Source organism: Ornithodoros turicata, chromosome 6 (assembly GCF_037126465.1).
Source record: "Ornithodoros turicata isolate Travis chromosome 6, ASM3712646v1, whole genome shotgun sequence".
NCBI lineage: Eukaryota > Metazoa > Arthropoda > Arachnida > Ixodida > Argasidae > Ornithodoros > Ornithodoros turicata.
The window spans coordinates 12,357,202-12,366,905 of NC_088206.1; positions in this window are offsets into that span (position 1 = coordinate 12,357,202).

Genomic DNA, 9,704 nt, shown 5'->3' on the forward strand with positions numbered 1-9,704 from the left:
ATTTTAGCGCAAAATTGGTAGCGAAAAGAGACCTGCGAATTTTGACCCTAAAAAACACCAAGGGGGGGAAAAATAAAAGTGCTCAAATCGGGCTGTAATTGAACACAGATAGTCAGCAGGAACTGCGCTTTAATTTTAGCGCAAAATTGGTAGCGAAAAGAGACCTGCGAATTTTGACCCTAAAAAACACCAAGGGGGTTAGGCTTACCTTTTTTTGCAATTTTTGGAGAAAAATAAAAGTGCTCAAATCGGGCTGTAATTGAACACAGATAGTCAGCAGGAACTGCGCTTTAATTTTAGCGCAAAATTGGCAGCGAAAAGAGACCTGCGAATTTTGACCCTAAAAAACACCAAGGGCTTACCTTTTTTGGCAATTTTTGGGGAAAGATAAAAGTGCTAAAATCGGGCTGTAATTGAACACAGATAGTCAGCAGGAACTGCGCTTTAATTTTACCGCAAAATTGGTAGCGAAAAGAGACCTGCGAATTTTGACCCTAAAAAACACCAAGGGTCTTACCTTTTTTGGCAATTTTTGGAGAAAAATAAAAGTGCTCAAATCGGGCTGTAATTGAGCACAGATAGTCAGCAGGAACTGCGCTTTAATTTTAGCGCAAAATTGGTAGCGAAAGGAGACCTGCGAATTTTGACCCTAAAAAACACCAAGGGGTTACTTACCTTTTTTGGCAATTTTTGGAGAAAAATAAAAGTGCTCAAATCGGGCTGTAATTGAACACAGATAGTCAGCAGGAACTGCGCTTTAATTTTACCGCAAAATTGGTAGCGAAAAGAGACCTGCGAATTTTGACCCTAAAAAACACCAAGGGGTTAGGCTTACCTTTTTTGGCAATTTTTGGAGAAAAATAAAAGTGCTCAAATCGGGCTGTAATTGAGCACAGATAGTCAGCAGGAACTGCGCTTTAATTTTAGCGCAAAATTGGTAGCGAAAAGAGACCTGCGAATTTTGACCCTAAAAAACACCAAGGGGTTACTTACCTTTTTTGGCAATTTTTGGAGAAAAATAAAAGTGCTCAAATCGGGCTGTAATTGAACACAGATAGTCAGCAGGAACTGCGCTTTAATTTTAGCGCAAAATTGGTAGCGAAAAGAGACCTGCGAATTTTGACCCTAAAAAACACCAAGGGGTTAGGCTCACCTTTTTTGGCAATTTTTGGAGAAAAATAAAAGTGCTCAAATCGGGCTGTAATTGAGCACAGATAGTCAGCAGGAACTGCGCTTTAATTTTAGCGCAAAATTGGTAGCGAAAAGAGACCTGCGAATTTTGACCCTAAAAAACACCAAGGGGTTAGGCTTACCTTTTTTGGCAATTTTTGGAGAAAAATAAAAGTGCTCAAATCGGGCTGTAATTGAGCACAGATAGTCAGCAGGAACTGCGCTTTAATTTTAGCGCAAAATTGGTAGCGAAAAGAGACCTGCGAATTTTGACCCTAAAAAACACCAAGGGGTTACTTACCTTTTTTGGCAATTTTTGGAGAAAAATAAAAGTGCTCAAATCGGGCTGTAATTGAACACAGATAGTCAGCAGGAACTGCGCTTTAATTTTAGCGCAAAATTGGTAGCGAAAAGAGACCTGCGAATTTTGACCCTAAAAAACACCAAGGGGTTAGGCTCACCTTTTTTGGCAATTTTTGGATAAAAATAAAAGTGCTCAAATCGGGCTGTAATTGAGCACAGATAGTCAGCAGGAACTGCGCTTTAATTTTAGCGCAAAATTGGTAGCGAAAAGAGACCTGCGAATTTTGACCCTAAAAAACACCAAGGGGGGGAAAAATAAAAGTGCTCAAATCGGGCTGTAATTGAACACAGATAGTCAGCAGGAACTGCGCTTTAATTTTAGCGCAAAATTGGTAGCGAAAAGAGACCTGCGAATTTTGACCCTAAAAAACACCAAGGGGGTTAGGCTTACCTTTTTTTGCAATTTTTGGAGAAAAATAAAAGTGCTCAAATCGGGCTGTAATTGAGCACAGATAGTCAGCAGGAACTGCGCTTTAATTTTAGCGCAAAATTGGCAGCGAAAAGAGACCTGCGAATTTTGACCCTAAAAAACACCAAGGGGGGGAAAAATAAAAGTGCTCAAATCGGGCTGTAATTGAACACAGATAGTCAGCAGGAACTGCGCTTTAATTTTAGCGCAAAATTGGTAACGAAAAGAGACCTGCGAATTTTGACCCTAAAAAACACCAAGGGGGTTAGGCTTACCTTTTTTGGCAATTTTTGGAGAAAAATAAAAGTGCTCAAATCGGGCTGTAATTGAGCACAGATAGTCAGCAGGAACTGCGCTTTAATTTTAGCGCAAAATTGGCAGCGAAAAGAGACCTGCGAATTTTGACCCTAAAAAACACCAAGGGCTTACCTTTTTTGGCAATTTTGGGGGAAAAATAAAAGTGCTAAAATCGGGCTGTAATTGAACACAGATAGTCAGCAGGAACTGCGCTTTAATTTTAGCGCAAAATTGGTAGCGAAAAGAGACCTGCGAATTTTGACCCTAAAAAACACCAAGGGGTTACTTACCTTTTTTGGCAATTTTTGGAGAAAAATAAAAGTGCTCAAATCGGGCTGTAATTGAACACAGATAGTCAGCAGGAACTGCGCTTTAATTTTAGCGCAAAATTGGCAGCGAAAAGAGACCTGCGAATTTTGACCCTAAAAAACACCAAGGGCTTACCTTTTTTGGCAATTTTTGGGGAAAGATAAAAGTGCTAAAATCGGGCTGTAATTGAACACAGATAGTCAGCAGGAACTGCGCTTTAATTTTACCGCAAAATTGGTAGCGAAAAGAGACCTGCGAATTTTGACCCTAAAAAACACCAAGGGTCTTACCTTTTTTGGCAATTTTTGGAGAAAAATAAAAGTGCTCAAATCGGGCTGTAATTGAGCACAGATAGTCAGCAGGAACTGCGCTTTAATTTTAGCGCAAAATTGGTAGCGAAAGGAGACCTGCGAATTTTGACCCTAAAAAACACCAAGGGGTTACCTTTTTTGGCAATTTTTGGGGAAAAATAAAAGTGCTAAAATCGGGCTGTAATTGAACACAGATAGTCAGCAGGAACTGCGCTTTAATTTTACCGCAAAATTGGTAGCGAAAAGAGACCTGCGAATTTTGACCCTAAAAAACACCAAGGGGCTTACCTTTTTTGGCAATTTTTGGAGAAAAATAAAAGTGCTCAAATCGGGCTGTAATTGAGCACAGATAGTCAGCAGGAACTGCGCTTTAATTTTAGCGCAAAATTGGTAGCGAAAAGAGACCTGCGAATTTTGACCCTAAAAAACACCAAGGGGTTACTTACCTTTTTTGGCAATTTTTGGAGAAAAATAAAAGTGCTCAAATCGGGCTGTAATTGAACACAGATAGTCAGCAGGAACTGCGCTTTAATTTTACCGCAAAATTGGTAGCGAAAAGAGACCTGCGAATTTTGACCCTAAAAAACACCAAGGGGTTAGGCTTACCTTTTTTGGCAATTTTTGGAGAAAAATAAAAGTGCTCAAATCGGGCTGTAATTGAGCACAGATAGTCAGCAGGAACTGCGCTTTAATTTTAGCGCAAAATTGGTAGCGAAAAGAGACCTGCGAATTTTGACCCTAAAAAACACCAAGGGGTTACTTACCTTTTTTGGCAATTTTTGGAGAAAAATAAAAGTGCTCAAATCGGGCTGTAATTGAACACAGATAGTCAGCAGGAACTGCGCTTTAATTTTAGCGCAAAATTGGTAGCGAAAAGAGACCTGCGAATTTTGACTCTAAAAAACACCAAGGGGTTAGGCTCACCTTTTTTGGCAATTTTTGGAGAAAAATAAAAGTGCTCAAATCGGGCTGTAATTGAGCACAGATAGTCAGCAGGAACTGCGCTTTAATTTTAGCGCAAAATTGGTAGCGAAAAGAGACCTGCGAATTTTGACCCTAAAAAACACCAAGGGGTTAGGCTTACCTTTTTTGGCAATTTTTGGAGAAAAATAAAAGTGCTCAAATCGGGCTGTAATTGAGCACAGATAGTCAGCAGGAACTGCGCTTTAATTTTAGCGCAAAATTGGTAGCGAAAAGAGACCTGCGAATTTTGACCCTAAAAAACACCAAGGGGTTACTTACCTTTTTTGGCAATTTTTGGAGAAAAATAAAAGTGCTCAAATCGGGCTGTAATTGAACACAGATAGTCAGCAGGAACTGCGCTTTAATTTTAGCGCAAAATTGGTAGCGAAAAGAGACCTGCGAATTTTGACCCTAAAAAACACCAAGGGGTTAGGCTCACCTTTTTTGGCAATTTTTGGATAAAAATAAAAGTGCTCAAATCGGGCTGTAATTGAGCACAGATAGTCAGCAGGAACTGCGCTTTAATTTTAGCGCAAAATTGGTAGCGAAAAGAGACCTGCGAATTTTGACCCTAAAAAACACCAAGGGGGGGAAAAATAAAAGTGCTCAAATCGGGCTGTAATTGAACACAGATAGTCAGCAGGAACTGCGCTTTAATTTTAGCGCAAAATTGGTAGCGAAAAGAGACCTGCGAATTTTGACCCTAAAAAACACCAAGGGGGTTAGGCTTACCTTTTTTTGCAATTTTTGGAGAAAAATAAAAGTGCTCAAATCGGGCTGTAATTGAACACAGATAGTCAGCAGGAACTGCGCTTTAATTTTAGCGCAAAATTGGCAGCGAAAAGAGACCTGCGAATTTTGACCCTAAAAAACACCAAGGGCTTACCTTTTTTGGCAATTTTTGGGGAAAGATAAAAGTGCTAAAATCGGGCTGTAATTGAACACAGATAGTCAGCAGGAACTGCGCTTTAATTTTACCGCAAAATTGGTAGCGAAAAGAGACCTGCGAATTTTGACCCTAAAAAACACCAAGGGTCTTACCTTTTTTGGCAATTTTTGGAGAAAAATAAAAGTGCTCAAATCGGGCTGTAATTGAGCACAGATAGTCAGCAGGAACTGCGCTTTAATTTTAGCGCAAAATTGGTAGCGAAAGGAGACCTGCGAATTTTGACCCTAAAAAACACCAAGGGGTTACCTTTTTTGGCAATTTTTGGGGAAAAATAAAAGTGCTAAAATCAGGCTGTAATTGAACACAGATAGTCAGCAGGAACTGCGCTTTAATTTTACCGCAAAATTGGTAGCGAAAAGAGACCTGCGAATTTTGACCCTAAAAAACACCAAGGGGTTAGGCTTACCTTTTTTGGCAATTTTTGGAGAAAAATAAAAGTGCTCAAATCGGGCTGTAATTGAGCACAGATAGTCAGCAGGAACTGCGCTTTAATTTTAGCGCAAAATTGGTAGCGAAAAGAGACCTGCGAATTTTGACCCTAAAAAACACCAAGGGGTTACTTACCTTTTTTGGCAATTTTTGGAGAAAAATAAAAGTGCTCAAATCGGGCTGTAATTGAACACAGATAGTCAGCAGGAACTGCGCTTTAATTTTACCGCAAAATTGGTAGCGAAAAGAGACCTGCGAATTTTGACCCTAAAAAACACCAAGGGGTTAGGCTTACCTTTTTTGGCAATTTTTGGAGAAAAATAAAAGTGCTCAAATCGGGCTGTAATTGAGCACAGATAGTCAGCAGGAACTGCGCTTTAATTTTAGCGCAAAATTGGTAGCGAAAAGAGACCTGCGAATTTTGACCCTAAAAAACACCAAGGGGTTACTTACCTTTTTTGGCAATTTTTGGAGAAAAATAAAAGTGCTCAAATCGGGCTGTAATTGAACACAGATAGTCAGCAGGAACTGCGCTTTAATTTTAGCGCAAAATTGGTAGCGAAAAGAGACCTGCGAATTTTGACCCTAAAAAACACCAAGGGGTTAGGCTCACCTTTTTTGGCAATTTTTGGAGAAAAATAAAAGTGCTCAAATCGGGCTGTAATTGAGCACAGATAGTCAGCAGGAACTGCGCTTTAATTTTAGCGCAAAATTGGTAGCGAAAAGAGACCTGCGAATTTTGACCCTAAAAAACACCAAGGGGTTAGGCTTACCTTTTTTGGCAATTTTTGGAGAAAAATAAAAGTGCTCAAATCGGGCTGTAATTGAGCACAGATAGTCAGCAGGAACTGCGCTTTAATTTTAGCGCAAAATTGGTAGCGAAAAGAGACCTGCGAATTTTGACCCTAAAAAACACCAAGGGGTTACTTACCTTTTTTGGCAATTTTTGGAGAAAAATAAAAGTGCTCAAATCGGGCTGTAATTGAACACAGATAGTCAGCAGGAACTGCGCTTTAATTTTAGCGCAAAATTGGTAGCGAAAAGAGACCTGCGAATTTTGACCCTAAAAAACACCAAGGGGTTAGGCTCACCTTTTTTGGCAATTTTTGGATAAAAATAAAAGTGCTCAAATCGGGCTGTAATTGAGCACAGATAGTCAGCAGGAACTGCGCTTTAATTTTAGCGCAAAATTGGTAGCGAAAAGAGACCTGCGAATTTTGACCCTAAAAAACACCAAGGGGGGAAAAATAAAAGTGCTCAAATCGGGCTGTAATTGAACACAGATAGTCAGCAGGAACTGCGCTTTAATTTTAGCGCAAAATTGGTAGCGAAAAGAGACCTGCGAATTTTGACCCTAAAAAACACCAAGGGGGTTAGGCTTACCTTTTTTTGCAATTTTTGGAGAAAAATAAAAGTGCTCAAATCGGGCTGTAATTGAGCACAGATAGTCAGCAGGAACTGCGCTTTAATTTTAGCGCAAAATTGGCAGCGAAAAGAGACCTGCGAATTTTGACCCTAAAAAACACCAAGGGGGGGAAAAATAAAAGTGCTCAAATCGGGCTGTAATTGAACACAGATAGTCAGCAGGAACTGCGCTTTAATTTTAGCGCAAAATTGGTAACGAAAAGAGACCTGCGAATTTTGACCCTAAAAAACACCAAGGGGGTTAGGCTTACCTTTTTTGGCAATTTTTGGAGAAAAATAAAAGTGCTCAAATCGGGCTGTAATTGAGCACAGATAGTCAGCAGGAACTGCGCTTTAATTTTAGCGCAAAATTGGCAGCGAAAAGAGACCTGCGAATTTTGACCCTAAAAAACACCAAGGGCTTACCTTTTTTGGCAATTTTGGGGGAAAAATAAAAGTGCTAAAATCGGGCTGTAATTGAACACAGATAGTCAGCAGGATCTGCGCTTTAATTTTAGCGCAAAATTGGTAGCGAAAGGAGACCTGCGAATTTTGACCCTAAAAAACACCAAGGGGTTACCTTTTTTGGCAATTTTTGGGGAAAAATAAAAGTGCTAAAATCGGGCTGTAATTGAACACAGATAGTCAGCAGGAACTGCGCTTTAATTTTAGCGCAAAATTGGTAGCGAAAAGAGACCTGCGAATTTTGACCCTAAAAAACACCAAGGGGTTACTTACCTTTTTTGGCAATTTTTGGAGAAAAATAAAAGTGCTCAAATCGGGCTGTAATTGAACACAGATAGTCAGCAGGAACTGCGCTTTAATTTTAGCGCAAAATTGGTAGCGAAAAGAGACCTGCGAATTTTGACCCTAAAAAACACCAAGGGGTTACTTACCTTTTTTGGCAATTTTTGGAGAAAAATAAAAGTGCTCAAATCAGGCTGTAATTGAGCACAGATAGTCAGCAGGAACTGCGCTTTAATTTTAGCGCAAAATTGGTAGCGAAAAGAGACCTGCGAATTTTGACCCTAAAAAACACCAAGGGGTTAGGCTTACCTTTTTTGGCAATTTTTGGAGAAAAATAAAAGTGCTCAAATCGGGCTGTAATTGAGCACAGATAGTCAGCAGGAACTGCGCTTTAATTTTAGCGCAAAATTGGTAGCGAAAAGAGACCTGCGAATTTTGACCCTAAAAAACACCAAGGGGGGGAAAAATAAAAGTGCTCAAATCGGGCTGTAATTGAACACAGATAGTCAGCAGGAACTGCGCTTTAATTTTAGCGCAAAATTGGTAGCGAAAAGAGACCTGCGAATTTTGACCCTAAAAAACACCAAGGGGGTTAGGCTTACCTTTTTTTGCAATTTTTGGAGAAAAATAAAAGTGCTCAAATCGGGCTGTAATTGAGCACAGATAGTCAGCAGGAACTGCGCTTTAATTTTAGCGCAAAATTGGCAGCGAAAAGAGACCTGCGAATTTTGACCCTAAAAAACACCAAGGGGGGGAAAAATAAAAGTGCTCAAATCGGGCTGTAATTGAACACAGATAGTCAGCAGGAACTGCGCTTTAATTTTAGCGCAAAATTGGTAACGAAAAGAGACCTGCGAATTTTGACCCTAAAAAACACCAAGGGGGTTAGGCTTACCTTTTTTGGCAATTTTTGGAGAAAAATAAAAGTGCTCAAATCGGGCTGTAATTGAGCACAGATAGTCAGCAGGAACTGCGCTTTAATTTTAGCGCAAAATTGGCAGCGAAAAGAGACCTGCGAATTTTGACCCTAAAAAACACCAAGGGCTTACCTTTTTTGGCAATTTTGGGGGAAAAATAAAAGTGCTAAAATCGGGCTGTAATTGAACACAGATAGTCAGCAGGAACTGCGCTTTAATTTTACCGCAAAATTGGTAGCGAAAAGAGACCTGCGAATTTTGACCCTAAAAAACACCAAGGGGTTAGGCTTACCTTTTTTGGCAATTTTTGGAGAAAAATAAAAGCGCTCAAATCGGGCTGTAATTGAGCACAGATAGTCAGCAGGAACTGCGCTTTAATTTTAGCGCAAAATTGGTAGCGAAAGGAGACCTGCGAATTTTGACCCTAAAAAACACCAAGGGGTTAGGCTTACCTTTTTTGGCAATTTTTGGAGAAAAATAAAAGTGCTCAAATCGGGCTGTAATTGAGCACAGATAGTCAGCAGGAACTGCGCTTTAATTTTAGCGCAAAATTGGTAGCGAAAGGAGACCTGCGAATTTTGACCCTAAAAAACACCAAGGGGTTACCTTTTTTGGCAATTTTTGGGGAAAAATAAAAGTGCTAAAATCGGGCTGTAATTGAACACAGATAGTCAGCAGGAACTGCGCTTTAATTTTAGCGCAAAATTGGTAGCGAAAAGAGACCTGCGAATTTTGACCCTAAAAAACACCAAGGGGTTACTTACCTTTTTTGGCAATTTTTGGAGAAAAATAAAAGTGCTCAAATCGGGCTGTAATTGAACACAGATAGTCAGCAGGAACTGCGCTTTAATTTTAGCGCAAAATTGGTAGCGAAAAGAGACCTGCGAATTTTGACCCTAAAAAACACCAAGGGGTTACTTACCTTTTTTGGCAATTTTTGGAGAAAAATAAAAGTGCTCAAATCGGGCTGTAATTGAACACAGATAGTCAGCAGGAACTGCGCTTTAATTTTAGCGCAAAATTGGTAGCGAAAAGAGACCTGCGAATTTTGACCCTAAAAAACACCAAGGGGTTAGGCTCACCTTTTTTGGCAATTTTTGGAGAAAAATAAAAGTGCTCAAATCGGGCTGTAATTGAGCACAGATAGTCAGCAGGAACTGCGCTTTAATTTTAGCGCAAAATTGGTAGCGAAAAGAGACCTGCGAATTTTGACCCTAAAAAACACCAAGGGGTTAGGCTTACCTTTTTTGGCAATTTTTGGAGAAAAATAAAAGTGCTCAAATCGGGCTGTAATTGAGCACAGATAGTCAGCAGGAACTGCGCTTTAATTTTAGCGCAAAATTGGTAGCGAAAAGAGACCTGCGAATTTTGACCCTAAAAAACACCAAGGGGTTACTTACCTTTTTTGGCAATTTTTGGAGAAAAATAAAAGTGCT